This window comes from Scyliorhinus canicula, chromosome 2, assembly GCF_902713615.1.
Source record: "Scyliorhinus canicula chromosome 2, sScyCan1.1, whole genome shotgun sequence".
Lineage (NCBI taxonomy): Eukaryota > Metazoa > Chordata > Chondrichthyes > Carcharhiniformes > Scyliorhinidae > Scyliorhinus > Scyliorhinus canicula.
In genome coordinates this window covers 250,304,980-250,327,246 of record NC_052147.1, presented here as the reverse complement: position 1 = coordinate 250,327,246, position 22,267 = coordinate 250,304,980, and the positions used below count along the sequence as shown (strand labels likewise).

Below are 22,267 nucleotides of genomic sequence, written 5' to 3'. Positions count from 1 at the left end.
GAATTTACAGTGCAGAAGGAGGCCATTTGGCCCATCGGGTCTGCACCGGCCCTTTTAAAGAGTACCCTACTCAAGCCCACGTATCCAAGGGCAATGTTACACATCTTTGGATTGTGGGAGGAAACCGGAGCAACTGGAGAAAACCCACGCAGCCACAGGGAGAAAGTGCAAACTCCACCCAATCACCCAAGGTCAGAATTGAACCCGTGTCCCTGGCACTGTGAGGCAGCAGTGCTATTCACTGTGCCACCATGTTGCACCCCCTCCCCCACATTCCCCCCACTCCCTTTGCTTAAAGATAAATATTATTGCTAACTTTTTCTGTGATCCATTGTTGAACTAAGTTGAGGATGTACGATGTTTAAATCAACACTCCGAACCTCGTTTCTCTTGATTGTCATTGGTTAATTTGCTCTGGTGTGATTGGAGTTCTCTAAAATATGTTTTTTTCAAGACATATATTTAATTTGACATGTGGCTACTGAATGTTTAATTTAGAAAATCCTCTTTATGTCTTTAACTAATAAAATTAATACAATTAGAATTTAGTGCACGTCACTTAGAATGAGTGAATAGTCATGATGGTTGAGTCTGACTCCATTTGAATTGGTCTAAAGCTATCGAACTTAAATTAGAAGATAGCTTAATCAAAGTTGACAGTTGAAAGTTTTAAAATAACAAATTGCAGTCTGTACAAAGTATTTTTTGGAAGATGAAAAGAATTGTGGTGAAATGAAGCGGATGAAAATGCTTTAATAAACAATTTTAAACGTATCAAATGAGTCAATCTGTTTGCAGGTGGAAATTTAGTTGTACACTGAAGTAACTAAAATGAGGAGAGCCAACCTCAGTCAGCATTATTAAATTATTTGTTCTGTTCCTAGTTGGCTCGTTGGGTGAAAGTGTTCTCACTGTGGAACAGAGTTTCACAGACACCTTTATTATGTATGGTGGTCTCTGGACAGAGAGGGAAATTATCAACCAGGTAAACCCTCTCCTGATCATTATCCAGTGACTCTTGCTGGGAAGTATTTAAGGAAATGGGATAAACAGTGACATCTTCCATAGTTTGGTAGCTGACCAAAAACCATGTTAGCAACAACATTAAGAATGTTCGTTTGGACAGAATAATGGATAACAGCTGGCATCTTTGGAAGCACAGCCGGCCTTGAGATGCCATCTTCAGGGAATAGTGGAAAAGGAAGGAGATCTGGAGGTTTTGTAAACAATGTTTTTTTCTAATTAAAATGCCCAATTTTGTTTTCCCCCAATGAAGGGGAAGTACAGCATGGCCAATCCACCTACCTGGACATCGTGGGTTGTGGAGGTGAGACCCATGCAAGTAGGGGGAGAATGGTTGCTGGTTAACACAGCGGGCTAAACAGCTGGTTTGAAATGCAGAACAATACCAGCAGCGCGGGTTCAATTCCCGTACCGGCCTCCCCGAACAGGCGCTGGAATGTGGCGAGTAGGGGCTTTTCACAGTAACTTCATTGAAGCCTACTTGTGACAATAAGCGATTATTATTATTATGTGCAAATTCCACATGGACTGTGACCCCGGGCCAGGATCGAACCAGGGCCCTTGGCGCCATGAAGCAGCAGTGCTAGCCACAGCACCACCAATATTGTAAAGCATTACATACACAGACCTGTGAAAGTGAAAAATAATGAATAGCTTTTGCTGGCGATATCCATGTTCTCAAACTCTTCTCGTAATCTGTCCTGATTAATTAATTTCTATGATTTCAAAAATGATATCAGTTAGTTTGTTGAAAATAATGCTTTCACAGTTTAATCGTGAACTTTCCATCTCAAACCTCAATAGACAGCTTGTGAGATGTTTTGCAGCATTAACAAATGCTCCTTTATTGGTCTATCCTTTGTCATCTGCAGTCCCACACTAAGTTCAAATATGTTTGGTTCTCAAGTTAATGTGTGTGTCTGGGCTGTGTCATGTGAGAGTACCTTTAAGAAATGGTTGTTTATCAGTGATGTCAGAGTGTGGGTGGAGCTGGGCTGACTGTCAGCTTTTTACTTTCATTTTAGGTTGTTTGCTGCAGGGTGTGTTTTAGTTTTGTTTTCAGTGTTGGAGCTCAAGCTAGAGAGAGCAGGTGTACTGTTGATCTCTCTGCCATGAAAAGGCTATCTCTTGATCATTTGGTGAATTCAGAATTATAAATCTTCTCAGTCGTGAATGTAAACCTAATGTGCTTCTATTAAAAGGTGTTTCTTTTGTCCTCTGGATGTTGTTTGGGAAGTTATTAAGGATTACTTAGTGTTGTATCCTTTGGGGGTTTTATTTGAATTGATGGTTGCTAAGATGTTCACTGTATGTTTTAAAAAGGTGAACTTGAGTTTATAGACTAAACATTGTTTTAATTTAAAAGTACTGTAAAGCTCTGTTTGAACCATACCCGTCGAGTGGACCGTGTGCTCCCCATACCCACAATCTATTAAAAGTTATGGGTCAGGTGAACTCCATGATTGGGGCAGCACGGTAGCATGGTGGTTAGCATAAATGCTTCACAGCTCCAGGGTCCCAGGTTCGATTCCCGGCTGGGTCACTGTCTGTGCGGAGTCTGCACGTCCTCCCCGTGTGTGCGTGGGTTTCCTCCGGGTGCTCCGGTTTCCTCCCACAGTCCAAAGATATGCGGGTTAGGTGGATTGGCCGTGCTAAATTGCCCATAGTGTCCTAAAAAGTAAGGTTAAGGGGGGGGGGGGGGGTTGTTAGGTTACGGGTATAGGGTGGATACGTGGGTTTGAGTAGGGTGATCATTGCTCGGCACAACATCGAGGGCCGAAGGGCCTGTTCTGTGCTGTACTGTTCTATATTCTATGTTCTATGATACACTTTTGGGTTTGGGAACTCCATGATACACTTTAGGGGCTGATTTAGCTCACCAAGCTAAATCGCTGGCTTTTAAAGCAGACCAAGCAGGCCAGCAGCATGGTTCGATTCCCGTACCAGCCTCCCCGGACAGGCGCCGGAATGTGGCGACTAGGGGCTTTTCACAGTAACTTCATTGAAGCCTACTCGTGACAATAAGCAATTTTCATTTTTCATTTTTTCATAACAAATTGGGGCTTGTCCGGGATAAAAGTCTATCTATTGGATTGACTTAGTGAACTTAAAGACAGTGAGGGGCAAGCTTATGTGGTTGCTTTTCAGGTGTGGTATTCTAGTTTAAGTTGGTGTGTGGTGGACAATGGCTCTTTCAGAGGCTCTGAAGTTTTTGGGGGTGGAGACGGTCGCACGCAGTACCTTACAGACAGAGACTAAAAGCAGACTGTTAGATTTGGCAAAAACATTGCAATTAACATTACATGATAAAATACAAAAAGATGAGGTGATTATGGCGGTGGCTAAGCATTTAAAGTTGCCTGAGATACAGCTTGACTCACTGGAAATGGCAAAAATTCAGTTACAAATTAAACAAATGGAACATGAGAAAGAATGAAAGCAGCTTGAACACGAGACAAAGGAAAAAGAAAGAGAGTGAAAGAGATAGAGAGGAAAAAGAAAGGGAGAGAGAAAGAGATAGAGAGGAAAAAGAAAGAGAGAGAGGAAAAAGAAAGAGAGAGAGAGGAAGAAGAAAAGGAGAGAGAAGAAAGGAGAAAATAAAGAATAGTCCTCGCAGAACAAAAAGAAAGAGAAAGGGAGGTCGAGATCAAGGAAAAAGATAAAGAGAGAGAGTTTGAACTTCAGAAAATGGTCATGAAACATGACAGTCAGTTAAAATTGGCAGACCTAAGGGCAGCATGGTGGTGCACTGGGTTAGCACGGAAGCCTCACGGCGCTGAGGTCCCAGGTTCAATCCCGGCTCTGGGTCACTTTCCGTGTTGAGTTTGCACATTCTTCCCATGTTTCTGTGGGTTTCGGCCCCACAACCCAAAAATGTGCAAGCTAGGTGGATTGGCCACGCTAAATTTCCCCTTAATTGCAAAAAATGATTTTTTTTTTAAAAATTGGCAGACGGAAAGGGAAACGTACAGGTGGATGATAGTTATGAGGATAGTGAGAAAGAGTGTCAAAGTTGAAGGCTTGGTGGGAATCTACTTAAATATATCCAAGCATTGCCAAGGTTTGACGAGAAGGAGGTAGAAGCCTTTTTCAGTTCATTTGAGAAGGTGGCTGAACAAATGAAATGGCCGCAGGATATGTGTGGGTGTTACTGATTCAAACAAAGGTGGTATGGAGAGCTAGTGAAGTGTTTGCATCACTACCGGAGAAGGTACCTGGGACGTATGAGGAGGTGAAAAAATCCATCTTCGATGCATATGAACTAGTGCCTGAAGCCGACAGACAAAGGTTTATAAATTTAATGAAAGAATTTGGTCAAACATACATGGAGTTTGAAAGGCTCAAACAGAGTAATTTTGATAGTGGATAAGGGCTTTGAAAATAGACCAAACCTATGAAGCTCTCAGAGAAACTATACTTTTGGAGGAGTATAAAAATTCAATTCCTGATGTAGTGAGAACTCATGTGGAAGAACAGAGGGTTAAAACTGTGAGGTTAACGTCAGAAATGGCAGATGGTTGTGAATTAGTTCATAAATCAAAGGTTGGTTTACGACATCAGTTTCAGCCTGTGAGGGATAGAAACTGGGGACATGAGAAATACTCAAGTGGTAAAGGTAAAGGTGATCTGATTGGAGATAATAAGGAGAGTGCACCTCAAATTAAAAAAAGAAATCCAGGAGTGTGGAAAAAAATGTGAAGTTTCAAATGTTTTCACTGTAATAAACGAGACCATGTAAAGTCAGTGTTGGTGGTTGAAGAAAAGCACTGGGAAGGCTGATGTGGTAAAATATGATAAGACAGTGGGACTTGTTAAAGTGGTAAAGGAAAGCCCAAGTGAAGCGAAGGAGGTGCAAAAGATTGTACAGCCTGATCAAGAGGTGATTAATAAGAAGGTGCCAGATGTCTTTAAAGAATTTACTTGTGTGGGTAAAGTTTACTCATGTGTATCAGGAGGAGCAGGTAAAGAAGTCACAATTTTAAGAGATATGGGAGCGAGTCAATCTTTAATGGTAAGAGATGAGGAGTTATGCAGTTTGGGAAGAATGTTGCCAGAAAAGGTGGTAATATGTGGAATTCAGGGTGAGAGGAGTAGTGTTCAATTATATAAGCTAAGGTTGGAAAGTCCAGTGAAGAGTGGTGAAGTGGTAGTAGGAGTAATAAAGGAAGTATCTTGTCCAGGAATACAGTTTATCTTGGGTAATGATATAGCTGGATCGCGGGTGGGAGTGATGCCTACTGTGGTTGATGAGTCAGTGGAAAATCAGACCACTGAAGTGTTGAAGGACGAATATCCTGGGATTTTTCCGGATTGTTTAGTAACAAGGTTGCAAAGTCACAGGTTAAGACAAGAGGAGAAAGAATGAAGATGAAGCTGAAGTGCGATTATCAGAAAAGATTTTTGATCAGATGGTTGAAAAAAGAATAAGAACAGGTGGAGGATGAGGCGGATATTTTTAGTCCAGGAAAATTGGTGGAGTTACAACAGAAAGATGTAGAAATAAAACGGATGGTGTCCTGGAGGACTGAAGAATAGCCAATGTTATTCCTTTGTTCAAGAAGAGTAGCAAGGATAATCCAGGGAACTACAGGCCGGTGAGCATTACGTCAGTGGTAGGGAAATTACTGGAGGGAATTCTTCGAGACAGCATCTAATCCCATTTGGAAGCAAATGGACGTATGAGTGAGAGGCAGCATGGTTTTGTGAAGGGGAGGTCGTGTCTCACTAACTTGATAGAGTTTTTCGAAGAGGTCACAAAGATGATTGATGCAGGTATGGCAGTGGATGTTGTCTATATGGACTTCAGTAAGGCCTTTGACAAGGTCCCTCATGGTAAACTGGTACAAAAGGTGATGTCACACGGGATCAGGGGTGAACTGGCAAGGTGGATACAGAACTCGCTTGGTCATAGAAGGCACAGAGTAGCAATGGATGGATGCTTTTCTAATTGGAGGGCTGTGACTAGTGGTGTTCCGCAGGGATCAGTGCTGGGACCTTTTCTGTTCGTACCATATATAAATGATTTGGAGGAAAATGTAACTGGTCTGATTAGTAAGTTTGCAGGCGACACAAAGGTTGGTGGAATTGCGGATAGCGATGAGGACTGTCAGAAGATATAGCAGGATTTAGATTGTTTGGAGAAATGGGCGGAGAGATGGCAAATGGAGTTTAATCCGGACAAATGTGAGGTAATGCATTTTGGAAGGTCTAATGCAGGTGCGGAATATACAGTGAACGGTAAAACCCTAATGAGTATTGAAAGTCAGAGAGATCTAGGTATACAGGTCCACAGGTCACTGAAAGTGGCAACACAGGTGGAGAAGGTAGTCAAGAAGGCATATGGTATGCTTACCTTCATTGGCCGGAGCATTGAGTATAAGAATTAGTTAGGCCACACTTGGAGAATAGTGTTCAATTCTTGTCGCCACACTACCGGAAGGATGTGGAGGCTTTAGAGAGGATGCAGAAGAGATTTACATAATGTTGCCTGGTATGGAGGGCATTAGCTATGAGGAGTGGTTGAATAAACTTGGTTTGTTCTCACTGGAAGGATGGAGGTTGAGGGACGACCTGATAGAGGTCTACAAAATTATGAGGGGTATAGACAGAGTGGATCATCAGAGGCTTTTCCCCAGGGTAGAGGGGTCAATTACTAGGGGGCATAGGTTTAAGGTGTGAGGGGCAAGGTTTAGAGGAGATGTATGAGGCAAGTGTTTTACACAGAGGTTATTAGGTGCCTGGAATTCGCTGTCGGATGAGGTGGTGGAAGCAGGGACGAAAGTGTCATTGAAGGGGCATCTTGACAAATACATGAATAGGATGGGAATAGAGGGATATGGACCCAGGAAGTGGAGAAGATTCTAGAAGATTGTAGTTTAGTCGGGCAGCATGATCGGCACGGGCTTCGAGGGCTGAAGAGCTTGTTCCTGTGCTGTACTTTTCTTTGTTCTTTGTTCTTGGCATGTATCAGAAAGTATACACGGAAGAGGAATCGGAGTGTATACCAGAATGTTATTATCATAAAAGTGATGTCTTGATGAGAAAATGTAGACCTTTTCATGTGGAGATGCAGGCAGATGAAAAGTGGGCAGAAGTTCATCAAGTAGTATTGCCGGTAGGGTACAGAAAGGAGTTGCACATGAGGTGCCAGTGGGAGGTCATTTGGGAATAAGGAAAACGCAAGCTAAAATACAAAAACATTTTTATTGGCCTGGACTACATAAAGATGTAGTTACATTTTGTCAATCATGTCACACATGTCAAGTGACAGGGAATCCTCAAGCAGTGATAAAACCAGCACCCTTAATCTTTATTCCTGCATTTGAGGAACCTTTTACGAGGGTCCTAATTGATTGCATAGGACCGCTTCCTAAAACGAAAAGTGGGAATCAACATCTTTTTACTATAATGGATGTGTCAACTAGGTTTCCAGAGGCCATTCCAGTACGTAATATTACAGCTAAAAAGATTGTGGAGGAGTGACTTAAATTCTTTACTAGATATCTTTACTACCCACAGAAATACAATCGGATCAAGGATCAAATTTTACCTCAAGGTTATTCAAAGAAGTTATGGATAGCTTCGGAATAAAACAATTTAAAAACTGCGTACAATCCAGAATCACAGGGAGCATTAGAAAGGTGGCATCAGACATTAAAGACAACGTTGAGGGTTTTTTGTCACGATTATCTGGAGGATTGGCATAAAGGAATTCCATTCATATTGTTTGCAATTAGGGATGCACCTAATGAGTCAACCAAATATAATCCTTTTGAACTAATTTTTGGTCATGAGGTAAGAATACCACTTAAATTGATTAAAGAAAAATTGGTGAGCGGGAAATCGGAACTTACATTATTGGATTACGTGTCAAATTTTAGTGAACAATTAAATAGTGCAGGGGAATTGGCTAAACAACGTTTAAAAGTTGCACAAAATGTGATGAACCAGATAGCGGACAAGAAATCCAAAGTTCGTAGTTTTGCCTGTGGAGATAAAGTTTTAGTATTGTTCCCTGTGGCAGGTAAACCTTTAAAAGCAAGGTTTTGTAGACCTTATCAAATTGAAAGGAAATTAAGTGAGGTGAATTATGTGGTAAAAACACCAGGTAGAAGGAAGACTCACCGAGTGTCATGTGAATATGCTTAAAAGGTATTTTGAAAGGGAAGGAGAGCAAATGGAGGCGGTTTTAATGATTCCAACTCAAAGAGAAGAACCAAATCCAGATGACTTTGAATTTGACATACCTCAAATTAGATTGGAAAATGAGGATGGTCTTGAAAATTGGGATAAATTGTTGAGTTACCTTCCAGAGGAAAAACAGACTGACCTGAAAGAGTTATTGATATCACATGGGCAAGTTTGTGGAGATCAATTCGGAAGTACTAAAATGGCTATACATGATGTACATATGGGAAATGCGGTTCCAGTTAAACAACATCCATACAGACTTAACCCTTTAAATTGGCACAGGTTAACAAAGAAATTGAGAGTATGCTTTAAAATGGCATAATTGAAGTGGGTTGCAGCCAATGGAGCTCACCCATAGTGATGGTACCTAAACCAGATGGTACCCAACGTTTGTGTTTGGACTATAGAAAGGTTAATGCAGTTACAAGAATGGATCTTTTCCTATCCCACGTTTGGAGGATTGCATTGAGAAAGTGAGACAATTAGCATTTATTTCCAAACAGAATTTACTTAAAGGTGATTGGCAGGTACCTTTATCCAAAAGGGTGAAGAAGTTTTCAGCTTTTGTGACTCCAGATGGTATATACCAATTCAAAGTTATGTCATTTGGCACGAAAACGGCCCAGCCACATTTCAATGGTTAACTAACAAAGTCGTTTCAGGATTACACAATTGTGCGGTATATATCGACAATCTGGTAATTTTCAGCCAGACATGGAAAGAACATTTAAAACATCTGATGGAGTTATTCGATCGACTTCAGGAGGCGGGTTTGGCAGTAAACCTAGCCAAAAGTGAATTTGGAAAAGCCCAAGTCACTTTCCTTTGCCATACAATCGGATATGGTTGAATGGTCCCACAGGATGTGAAAACAAAAGTTATAGGGGAGTTTCCAATACCCTCAACACGAAGGGAAATAATGCGATTACTTGGCATGAGCGGATTTGATTGAACATTTGTGTCAGATTTTAGCAGTGGGGTTGCTCCACTGACGGACTTGCTAAGAAAGCATCACAAATTTAAATGGACAGCAGAGTGTCAACAGGCATTTGACTGCCTGACAGCTGTGTTAGGCAATGCTCCTGTGTATCTGACTTTAATGAGAAATACCGAGGCATAGAGAAATGGATGGATCGTGTTGGACCTTCTTGTCCAAAGAGACTGTCAATGAAGAAGGATTCCAGATGGAGGAAGAAGAACTAAAATGGACTGTTACTATAAATCTTTGTGTGTTTTGTTTTGTTGAAAAAAAACGTATATTCACTGTCAATATTTCTTAAAGGAAAGTTAAAAGGTGAAAAAATGAAGCAATCTTGAAGTTGATGGTTGATTTTTTTTCTTGGGGGAGGTGTCATGTGAGAGTACCTTTAAAAAATGGGTGTTTATTAAATAGCTGTAGTGGATGTACCTTTAAGGAATGGATATTTATCGAATAGCTGCAGTGATGTCAGGGCGTAGGTGGAGCTGGGCTGGCTGTCTTTCACTTTCGTTTTGAGCAAAAGCTGGTGTGGGTCTGTTTGTTTTTAATTTCGTTTTGAGAGTTGGATAGCTGCAGGGAAAGCAAGCAGCTGTACAAGGATCTCTCTGTAATCTAAAGACGGTCTCCAGATCATTTGGGTGATTTCAAAGTGATAACAGCTATCAGTAGAGAATGTAAACCTGATCTCTGTGTTAAAAAGGGTTTTTTGTCTTATGGATGTTGCAAGGTAAGATTAAGGGTTACTTCTAGAATATTGTATCTGTGGGGATTATTGGTGTTGATAGTTGTTAAGATGTTTACTGTGGGTTATACTGATTTCATAAATAAACATTATTTTAATTTAAATGTACTTTAACTCTCTGTTGCACCACACCTGTAAAGTAGGCCTGTTGTGGGGCAGGTGAACTCTGGGATATACTTTGGGGTTTTCTAAACCCTGGCCCATTACACCACCTAACACCCTCAAAATTAGCCTTTCCCCAATTTAGAATTTTAAATTTTGGGCCAGAACTATCATTCTCTATAGCTATATTAAAACTAATGGAATTATGGTCACTGGTGCCAAAGTGATCCCTCACTAACTCTTCCATCACATGCCCTTCCTTATTCCCCAAGAGGAAGTCACATTTTGACCCCTCTCTAGTCGGGTCATCCACAAATTGAGTGAGGAATTCTTCCTGAATACACTCAACGAATTTCTCTCCAAGATTGGATTGGATTTGTTGTCATGTGTCCCCAGGTACAGTGAAAAGTATTGCTCTGTGTACAGTCCTGACAGATTGTTCCATATATGAGAAAACATAGGACATACATAAATACACAATGTAAATACATAGGCACAGGTATTGGGTGTGCATTTGGAGTGTAGTGCTATTCGGTAGAGACGTTGTGTGAAGAGATTAGTTCAGTCCATAAGGGGGTCATTTGGAGACCTGGTAACAGTGGGGAAGATGGTGTTTTTGAACCTGTTAGTGCATGTTCTCAGACTTTTGTATCTCCTGCCCAATGGAAGAAGTTCGAAGAGAGAATAACCCGGGCGGGTGGGGCCTTTGATTATGCTGCCTGCTTTCCCAAAACAACGGGTGGTGTAGACAGAGTCAATAGATGGGAGTCTTAGGCTGGGTAGTTGCCATATCAGGCTGTGATGCAGCCAGATAGCATCTGTAAAATTTGTAAGAGTCAATGAGGACATGCTGCATTTCCTTAGTTTCCTGAGGAAGTATGGGGTCTGTTGTGCTTTTTTGGTCATAATGTTGACATGCGTGGACCAAGACAGATTGTTGGTGATGTGCATACCTAGGAATTTGAAGCTGTCAACCATCTCCAACTTGGCACCAGACAGGGGTGTGTACAAGATGTTCCAGGGATGAGTGTAGGGCCAGGGATATAGCATGTGCTGTGGATTGGTTATGGTGGTATGCGAATTGCACACAGTCAAGGCATTCTGGGAGTGTGGAGTTGATGTGTCTCATGACCAACCTCTCAAAGCACTTCATAATGATAAATATCAAGGCCTCCAGATGGCAGTTGTTGAGGCACGTTGCCTGGTTTTTCTTTGGTATTGGTATGATGTTGATCTTCTTGAAGCAGGTGGGAACCTTGGAACAGAGTAGGGACAGGTTAAAGATATCCGTGAACATACATACCAGTTGGTCCGCGTAGGATCTGAGTGCATGACCAGGGACTCTGTCAGAACCCATTGATTTCCGAGGATTCACTTTCACGAAGGCTGATCTGGCTTTGGAAGCTGTGACGGGAGGCATGGGTCTGGCCAAGGCTGCAATTGACAATGGTTTCCTGCTCGAATTGAGCATAGAATGCATTGAGTTCATCAGGGATGGGTGCGTGCTGCCGGAGATTTTATTCGGCTTTGTTTTTCATCAAGATATCCTATTTAGCAGAGGCTTCCTCCACCAGAACTATAAGTTATTGATTGGAAAAACAGGAGAATTGACTTCACATCAGACTACCCTCCTACCATACTTACCAGATTCTATGGCCTTTTACGGAAACGATGCTAACTCCCTCTATTGTAGAAAACTCAGTCCACCTCCTCCACAACCCCTTGCAGCACTCAAATTGCTGCCTTCATCGTTTTAAACCCATCATTGGGTCCCCATGAGATCCTGTGCCCGATTAATTCCCAACCCTACCCACACTGTAAGGCCAACTGCAAGGCTCATTTTATGCTGGGAAGGCCTTAATTAGCCACCGAGTGTGAAACTACATTGAGAATGCATTCTTGCCTGTAGCTGATTCTACATCTGCTTCCACGCCTACAGACCTCATGAGCAAGCCAAGTGTGAATTCAGGCCAATGGGCAGGATTGTCTGGCCCCGCCCACTGCTGGGATCATCCAGTCCGGTCTAACACAATGGACGTTTGACTGGCTCACCACATCCCCTGTGGTGGTTCACGACATCCCCTTGGTGAGACCCACCACAGCAATGTTCAGAAAACAAAAATAGTTTAAGGGATTTATATTTGCATTGATAAACATCAGAAGTAATGGTTTAATTTTAGGGTTTCTGTGCACGGAAGGGTAAAATCTATATGTAGGTTCATGCTGGCCAACACTGTTTGTTGGCCAGCATGGGCAGCACGGTAGCATGGTGGTTAGTATAAATGCTTCACAGCTCCAGGGTCCCAGGTTCGGTTCCAGGCTGGGTCACTGTCTGTGCGGAGTCTGCACGTCCTCCCCGTGTTTGCGTGGGTTTCCTCCGGGTGCTCCGGTTTCCTCCCACAGTCCAAAGATGTGCGGGTTAGGTGGATTGGCCATGCTAAATTGCCCGTAGTGTCCTAAAAAGTAAGGTTGGGGGGGGGGGGGTTGTTGGGTTACGGTATAGGGTGGATCCGTGGGTTTGAGTAGGGTGATCATTGCTCAGCACAACATCAAGGGCTGAAGGGCCTGTTCTGTGCTGTACTGTTCTATCTATCTATCTATCTATCTAAATCGTATGTGTGGGAGTTAGTTTAGTTCTACTTGTGTTTCTATTGTGCTTAGAGAGGGCTACAGAATGAAGAATAGATAAAAGGCAGAGATGCTTGGTGGTGTTTCTTAGCAACTGGGGCTTATAAGGAAGATAAGCTTTTAAGTTTTAGTTTAGTTAATGTGATTGAAGTTGAAGCTAGGTAGTGAGCAAGAAGGAACATTTTTCTCAGCTTTGCTGGACAAAAAGCCATACCATGGAATAATGGCTGATAAAATAAGTATGATATCTTAAGAGCAGCTAGTTATGGAACCTAGATAAATGAAGAGGAAGGGCCCAAGAAGGGGTCGGTGTAAAATCCTGGACTAGGTTTGTGGTTAAAGGTGGAGGAGACCTTTAAAAGTATATTTTGTAAAACCTGGACTGGATTTTGGCATGCAAACCACTAAGGTAAAGCATGATTATGAGACAAGATTTTAAGGCGTATTTTTGGGAGTGGAGTTTGGAAACTCTCATGTAATCATTATCTGGGGGGGTGGGGGGGGGGGGGGGATTATGATGAGAAATCGACAAACACTAACTTGGGTTCTGAGTTGAGGGTGTGTATTCTTGTCCGTGTAAAAGTCATCTTGTGTGCTTAAAAGGAACTTTTGTGTTAATGAGACCTTGTAGCTTAAGATGTACTTTGTAATCCATGGTAGTCTAAAACCTGTGTGTAATTGCTCAGCTAAAGGGGGAGTAAAGGAGTATTTTGTTGTATTCCAATTTTTTCATGTTTAATAAATGTTTTTCTTGTTGTTAAATCATTTTTTGATTAAATTTGTCTTTACGGGCCCAGGCCAGAATTTGTTGCTCATCCTTAATTGCTCTTGAGAATGTGACGTTGAATTGTCTTCTTGAGTTGTTGCAGTCCTTGTGGTGTAGGTGCGCCCATTGTGCTATTAGAGAGGAAATTAGTGGTCCTGTGATTCTATTCCTCCATGTTTTGTTCATAAAAATAAAATTATGGTCTTTTCAGCCAGGATTCCATTCTGGGATATTCCTATCCAGTTATAACATCAACATCTTTTCCCAAGGGTAGAGGAGTCTAGAGGGCATAGGTTTAAGATGTGAGGGGAGAGACACAAAAGAGACCAGAGGGAAAATTTCTTCACACAGAGGGAACGAGCTGCCAGAGGCAGTGGTAGAGGTGGGTAAAATTTAATTATTTAAAAAACAGCTAGACAGTTACATGGGCAGGGTGGGCATAGAGGGATATGGGCCAAATGTGGGCAAGTGGAACTAGTTTAGTGATAGAAACTGGGCGGCATGGACAAGCTAGGTCAAAGGGTCTGTTTCCATACTGTAAACATCTATGACTCTATCTATGACTCTATCAACTGGGATCATAAGAGCAGGGCTGGATAATCCAGTCCAATATGTTTGCCAGATTATTACTTCTAGCAACACTCAAGCTTTCAAACAATTATCATTCATATAAATGTGAAAAGGTCTTCAGATGAGTTGAAAAATATTTCATCTAATGGATAGAAAAATAGATTGCATGACACAATATTGAAATGGTGGTCTGTTATAATAACCAAGTATGAATGTTTTCTCTTTCCCAATTCCTTCTTTGTCAGCAGTCTGAACATCTTTTGAGAGGGTAGTTCTGAAGTCTGTTTGTTTATCTGTGGAAGCTTTATGGGCTCTAGCCTGCAATGCAACTGTATCACCCTTTAACAAGACTATTGTTTATACAGCTGCTTTGAAGAGTTTGTTTCTGTACCCTGTGTTGTATGAATTAATCAATGATTTCCAACAGTTATAATACGGCTTAGGAGTTCTGTTCATAAAGTAGATGGTGGGGAGGAAGGGGTGGCAGGGGATTGGCAAAGTGGGCAGAAGGTTTGACTGTATATAAGTGAGCCACTGATTGCTTCAGAAGCACCAGGTGAGTTTTTTTTTGGAATACTTTTTAACTACTCACCCCTGAACTTTGCCTACTTCAAGGTCACTTCAGGCCTGGACTATTGCAAAGTTATGTGTGCCGGCATTCTTGAAATGGAGGCAGGATCGTGACGGTAGGATTGCAGCGGTGAGGTTAATCCATCCTGATTCGGTCTCCAACATGAAAAACCAGCCTAAAGACTCTGTTTTCTGTTGTAGTCAGATGTAAGTACTAAATGAGCCATCAGATGGCAAAAGACTGCTGTTCACCCCTTATCTATTTAAGTGTTAGAAAGGATTATAAAGTTAATTAGCTGACTATTGAGTAGTATCTGCTTGATCTTTAATTAAGCTTACCTCACCATAAACCAGTAGACAGACAAGTCGGCCAGCAGTATAGGAGTCCGCAGTTGATTCTTTTGCTTTTCTCCATGTATCGAACAGAGGTTACAGAATAATAAAATCATAGTGCAGAAGGAGGCCATTCGACATATCGCGCCTCCACTGACTGAAAGAGCACCCTACCTAGGCCCACTCCCCCACCTTATCCCCGCAACTAACCTTTGAACAATAAGCTGCAATGTAGCATGGCCAATTCATCTAACCTGCACATCTTTGGATGATATGCAGATTCAATCCTCGCATTTAAATTCAGTCAGAGCCTCTGTCAAAGAAAAGTTATTTAGCCTTTTAAGTATTGTGTACTTCTATTTCTACTGTCATATCCAATTATCTTTCTCAGCAGTTTTGGTTGTTATTCATTTTAGCCTGAACATGATGGTCCAAGAGTTTGATATTTATTACATTTTGGTCTGAACAGAAGATCAATGAAGGCAGCGACATTGCCTCTTTTGCATAACTTAGTAACAAAGAGATGATTCATTTTTCACGTAACGTTATCCCATTCACAACATCCATATGGCTCCAAATTTAAAGTACAATTGGTTTTATCTGGGTCTGGAAACTGATTCTTGCTGTGAATATAAACTTAAAATGTTGCAAAGGATCACCTATTGCTACACTGGTAATGCAATCTCTTTACCGCTGTAATAAATTTTATTGAGATTAGTAAATAAAAACATATGGCCAAGGGAACAGCGGTTTCCCTGAACTTATGCATTCAAAGGTTAAAACTAGTATTAATGGCAATAGCACACTGTGAGGGGTGAAAAAGAACACAATTGTAAATATGTAATTCAAGTGCCTGAGGACAAATGCAATAAACAAGCCACCAAAAACACACAATATGGCTTGCTCAGTATCTGGACTGCTCATCTCAGTAAATTTGAGTATACTCAAAATACCTTCTATTAGCTTCTGGCATTCCAGTTATTTCTTTTGTAAGAGCTAAAAGGAAGCTTGTACTTTCTGATTTTTCTGTTTATTCTCTCAAGGTCAGTGAGTTATGTGAATATTCTTTCAGTGTTATTGCGCCAGTTAAAGGTTGAGCAGATTTAGACATGACAATGAGAGCCTCTTGACATCAAGGAGGTTAACTATTCAATTCTAGAAAATAGCAAAATAGAGGCAAACTATAATTGGATTCCAGAGTATCATATATAAAGATTAGTGTTGCAAAGGTCTGTTTGGTGTCTCCCAAAGAAACCTGGAGCTTGTAAGGTTGAACATAAACTATTTATTGTATCTCTATACCATAACTCCATACATATCCAAGGTACTGCCATGTATGGGCACTGTCCCCATGCTGCCTCTTTCCAGACTCTACTGCACAGTCGGCTATCGTGTTACTCTCTACATCATATCGTGGGCAGTATTGTTCTTCGGTTCCATATTTCACCTAATACCTGTGTCCATGTATTTACATTGTGTATTTGTGTATGTCCTATGTTTTTTTCATGTATGGAACGATCTGTCTGGATTGTACGCAGAATAATACTTTTCACTGTACCTCGGTACATGTGACAATAAATCAAATTCAATTAACACTTGTTCTGCTGAGAATCCTTATAACTACTGTAGCATGCTGCTATCCCTTAATGGCACAGTACAACTAATAGCTGCAAATACATTCAGCAACGCTGGAGCTGGATTCTCCGATAATAGGGCTAAGTGTTGATGCAGTCGTAAAGACCATAGAGTTTTATGACGGTATCAACGGGCCCCCAGGACAACCGATTCAACAACCCACAAGGGGCCAGGATGGGCGCCGCGGGAAGCGCCTGAGGTAGTGGCCGCCGATAAATGGCGTCGCATCAACGCCGTAAACCACATCTGCCCCAAACACTTCCGTTGCATGGAAGATGGCCGCCCGCCGTGCAGCGCCAGAATTTCAGGAGGGAGAACCAGACACCCTCCTGGACGCCATGGAACAGAGGAGGGGGGTCCTGTACCCTGCACCCGGCAACAGGGTAGCAGCCGCCGCCATCCGGCATTCATGGGTGGAGGTGGGCAAAGCCGCCAGCGCTGTCGGGACGGTTGTCAGGACAGGCGAACAGTGCCGCAAAAAGATTCACAACCTACTCAGAGCAGCCAGGGTGGGTACTCATCACTGTGCCCGTGGCACCAACCCCTTTACCCGACACATGTGAGCCCCCCCCCCCGCCCCCCCCTCAGTGGGTCAGTTCCACCCTTGCCCTGACCCACATGGCTGCACCCACCCATGGCATCCGCAGTTACCTCGTGTCCTGTGCACCAATGCCATCATGGACCCATCCGCTGGGCAGCATGCGTCGGACCATCTAACACTGTTGATGTTTGTGTGCACCACCCCCCCCCCCCCCCCCCCCGCTCCCACCCCCCCTCCCCTCCCCGGCCATAACCACAGGGAGCAGGTGAAGACTGGGGAGGGAGCACCTGAACTGTGTCCCCTCACCGTGGCCGAGCAGAGGGACTTGACCTCGCTGGCGGACCCAAGGATCGGGAGGTTGCCGATGCCGAGGTCGGAGCCGAGCCACGAATTGAGACGTGCCCCTGCCTGTTTGTGGCCGCTCACAACACATATGTGCCAAACCCCAACCGCCCCTCACCATAACTCCCCTCACTGCATCTCCCCCAACCCACCCCCCTCACCACAGCCCCCCTGCCCCCCATCACAACACCCCCCCCCCCCCCCCCCCCCCCCCGCCTTATCCCCGCCCGTCGGTCTAACCATACATGCTGTCTTATGTCTTACAGGCAGCCGGCAATGTTCCGGGCCCATCCGGCGCCCCCCGCCCCCAGCCAGTGCCAGTGCCCCCCAGGGACGCGAGCATTGACGGGGAGACCAGCCACTTCAACAGCCTTGCGCCCGACACATCGACACAGGGGACAGAAACAGGGGCCAGATGTGAGGGGTTGATCGGGGGAAGGTTGTAAGGCGAGAAGGTTAGACACTGTAAATTGGCATGGGTGACGGGCATGGTTAAGCTATAGGGGCCAGGGCACATGTATATAACTATAAATTAAATACATTTTATCACTGTTGGAACCTGCCTCTGTTCTCTGTCCAATGTGTGCAGGAGTGGGAAGGGAGGTTAGTGCTGCTGTGGCTGAGTGGGTGATGGAACATTGAGGCCCGGTTGGTGTGCCGTGCAGCCCCAGCAACACTTGTCCACACCGCCCCGCCTCCAGCTGAAAGGTATCGTGCATGAGTCAGACATTGTCTAACGATTTGGAGCGCAGAGCTCTTCGCAGAGCGAACTGTCATCATCCTACATGCCATGGACCAGAACCGCTGTCACTGGCAAGCATGTGCCCCAGCTCAATGTGCCGCAGGTGGACGTGTAATGGAGGAGTAGTGTGCATGCAGGTGCTGTGGTGGTGTGGGAGGGGAGGGTGGTCGGTGGTGGGGAAGGTGAGTGCGGCCGGTGGTGGGGAAGGTGAGTGCGGCCGGTGGTGGGGGAGGTGAGTCTGGTCGGTGGTGGGGGAGGTGAGTCTGGTCGGTGGTGGGGGAGGTGAGTGTTGCCGGTGGTGGGGGAGGTGAGTCTGGTCGGTGGTGGGGGAGGTGAGTCTGGTCGATGGTGAGGTGGTGCCGTGTTGTGGTGTCTATGCCCCTTCGCATCAGAGAACCCCCTCCCCTCGCCTTGTTGGTGAAACGTGCGGCTATTAACCTGTGCTCGCTGGCCCTGCCGGTGGCATTGTGCTGCCCTTCGCCCATGTCCAGCCCCCATGTCCCGCCTCTCCCCGTCTTCCTTGTCTTGAGAGACATGTCCCTCCTCCTGATACTCCTCCTCCCCCTCTGCTGGGCTATATTGTGGAGGGCTCAGCAGATCACAATGATGCGGCTGACCCTCCTTGAGTCGTACTGGAGGGCCTCTCCAGAACCGTCCATGCACCTGAAGCACATCTTCAAGACCGCAAAGCATCGCTCTATCATACCCCTGGTCGCACATTGGGCCTCATTGTAGTGGGTCTCCGCGTCGGTCTGTGCCCTCTGTATAGGAGGGTAACACTTGTCGCCCAGAAACCAGCCCCGCAGCTGGGGCGGCGGGGGGGGGGGGGGGGGGGGGGGGGGGGGCTTTCCCTTGAACATGGCTGGGATCACATTTGTGCCATCACGAAGGAGTCATGCACACTGTCCGGTACCGGGCGCAGGCGTGCAGTATCTTCATCTGGTGGTCACAGACCACCTGCACGTTCATGGAGTAGTAGCCCTTCCTGTTCATGAACACCGGCCTGTTATCCACGGGTGGCCGCAGGGAGACATACAACCCACTGATGACCCCCTGGACAATGGGTACCCTGATGAAGGCAGCGGACCCCGCTGCCTTGGCATCCTGGTGGGCACGGTCCACGGGGAAATGGATGTACCGGTCCGCAATGGCATACAGGGCATCAGTCTCGGCACGGATGCACCTGTGCATCGATGCCTGTGAGACTCCGGACAGGTCCCCACTCGGCGGCTGGAACGATCCATCACGTGGACGTTTAGGGCAACAGTAACCTTGACGGCAAATGGGAGGGGGTGTCCTCCCCCAATCCCACACGGTGCCAAGTGTTCCATCATGTGGCATATGTGGGCCACGGTTTCCCAGCTCATTCTCAGTCTCCGCCTGCATGCCCTGTCTGGGAGATCCTGGAACAACGTGCGGTGCCAGTACACATGGGGCCTCATCAGCCACCTCCCTCCGTGGCTCCACCTCCTCCTCCCCCTCCTCCTCCTCCTTCTCCCCCTCATCTGGCTCCTTCACCTCCTCCTCCCCTTCCCCTCCCCCTGCCCCTCATTTGCTTCCTCCTCCTCCTCCTACACCACGACCTGTCAGGCAGGCGGACCTGCAGCCTGAGTGGCTGGCACATGCCCGTCTGCAGCCCGCTCCTCTGCTGCGGCCTCCGTCTCCTCTTTGAGCTACCCACACTCACGCTCCCACAGGGTGACATGCAGGGCAGCGGCCCCCACCACGGCAGTCAACATCGCTGAGTGGTTGCCAAACATTATGATCTGCAGGGGGTGAGGGGAAACTGAATGTTATCATGGTGCATACAGCCGTCCACAACCAGGTGCCATGGACGACATGGTCGCCCCGGTTGGCACAGTGCGCCCCAACCACGCATGCCCCCCACCGCCACCCCATTGGTGCCTCCGCACCTGTCGTACATCCCTCCTGCCAGAGCCGCCGTTCCATGGCATGGCCCTAATCGCGGCCTGCCGTGGGTGTGGTCCTGCGTCTCCACCCCCGTTGGGTGCCGCCAGCTGAGTGGGGTCGTCGACATGGAGCCCGGAAAACACCCAAACGGCTGTGATGCCTGCGATGGGCTAGCACCCGGTCTGGCTGGCCATCAGCATGGCCGTCATAACGGCAGCAGTCGCGAGGGCATTGCCCTGTCATGTCGGGTGGTTCCCGGCCACTCATCCTGTCTCCCCCAACTTTCCCCCACATTCCCCCGATCCTGCACGGATTCACCCCCACCCAGCAGCCACGGCCAGGTGTGGCTGCCCATCGACATGGCCGCCGTAATGCCGGCCGTTGTGAGGGCATCGCTCTGTCATGGTGGGTGGTTTCTAGCTGCTGATCCTGTCTCCCCCACCTTCCCCCACACTCCCCTGACCCTGGTAGGCTTCCCCCCCGCCCGCGTCAGCCACGGCCATCTCCATTTTGGCAGCTCCAGGTTCCCCCCAATGCCGACCCCTACCTCTTCCGGATGCCTCATCTACCAGCATGACTGGTTGACGGTTTCTTATAGGGGTTAGAACCACACCATCGGGACTTCGGCCCATCCAGGGCGTAGCATCATTAGGGGCCCGGAGAATCGGTCATTGGGCTAACTTCAGCGATTCTCCGGGCCGTGCGGCGTACGCCACGATCTCTTGATTTTTTTTGGGTGCGGAGAAGTGGGAAACGGTGTTGGAGCGGCGTCGCGGGCCGTTTCGGCGTAAACGCCTATTCTCCGGCCGAGCACGGGCTTGGAGAATCCAGCCCCTGATCTATAAGGGAAGAAACAAGAACGGAGAAAGTCTTCACAACACACCTGGGAGGTTGGGATGGTATCAGGAATGGCAAAAATGAAGCAAAAATAACCTATGCAATCTCTAAATTCTGCATATCAGCCCAATTATTATTTTTCGGATTTTTGCGGGTGTTTACATGTTACAGTGTATAGTTATAAATGATAAGTCATTTATAATCTAAAAGTAATGCTGATTAATTTTTTTCGGAGCTCATGGTTTGCATTATTATTGTGCACTGTAAATTTGGAGTTCGGGACCTTGTTGTTTTGAGTAATGCTCAGGAAAAATCTTCAATTTGTCCTGGAAAATACAATGAAAATACAATGAAGGTCATGATCAGTCACAGGCAGCTTTAGCCAGGGGAATTGCTTTTGGCTTATGCTTGCTGTTGTGAGTTTTGTTGTGCATACATGTTGCATTTTAGGGGATTGGGATTATTAGAATGATAATTCCTTCATTTGAATTGCAAAGCCTCAACTGTCTGCTACAAACGAGAGGTGCTGAGTTCACCAAATCCCAACTGACAAATGTGCTGTGCTTTTTAAGTGTTGCATATCCCGACAGGATTTAGCATGCTGATTGTTTCCCATTCATCGTGTTTTGCTGAAGCGCTGCAATTTAAACTACACTCTGCATGAAGATTAGCTGTAGACACTCCAAAAATGCCAAAATTAAAAATGCACATAAAGTACTTCACTTCAACTCCAAATAAAGTGCAGCCTTCAGATATTATTTGAATCAGCCTGTTTGACCCCTAACAGGGAGAATTTTACTGGCTTCCCCCAAAGGGTTTGCAGAGTCCTGTAAAATTCCCCGGGCATCCTACCCGCCCGACTTGTTGACAATTTAGGAGAGGCCAAGGGAGCCCAACCTCCCCTCTCCCAAATTGAGGCCCTTAAGTGCCGCTTTCCATCCAGCCTCAATTGTGAGGCCAGTGAGGGGGGTCAGTGATAGGAGGAGACCTGGCAGGTTAGCCTGTTTGGGTTTCAGGTGGGAAAGTAATCACTGGCTCGGTCCCCTTTCCACATCAGTTTGTGTCCCCTCCCTCTCTGCTAATGATTATCCCCCACCTGAATTCTTCCTCCCTGGCCTCTCCACCAATTCCTCTAACTTACCTGTTCCCCTACCCCAGGTCATTTCCTCCAATCCCTATCCCATGAAATGCACCTGCACATTTCTCCATCCTGGTTCTGCCACTTAGAATTGTGAAAGTCCTGTAATCCAGTGGGACTAGAGGGATTGCGTCCAATGTGTTTGACTGACAGTTCGCTGAGGTGGGAATTCCTCCCAAGTGAGGGGCGAAGGTCCTGTCTCCAGTCAATTTACATG

At 45.5% G+C, this 22,267-nt stretch overlaps 1 protein-coding gene across 1 annotated transcript in view; it reads left to right on the top strand.

Annotated features, from left to right (window-relative positions):
- LOC119962094 (low-density lipoprotein receptor-related protein 1-like) overlaps positions 1–22,267 on the top strand; it is a 2,271,162-nt gene that overhangs the window by 385,633 nt on the left and 1,863,262 nt on the right.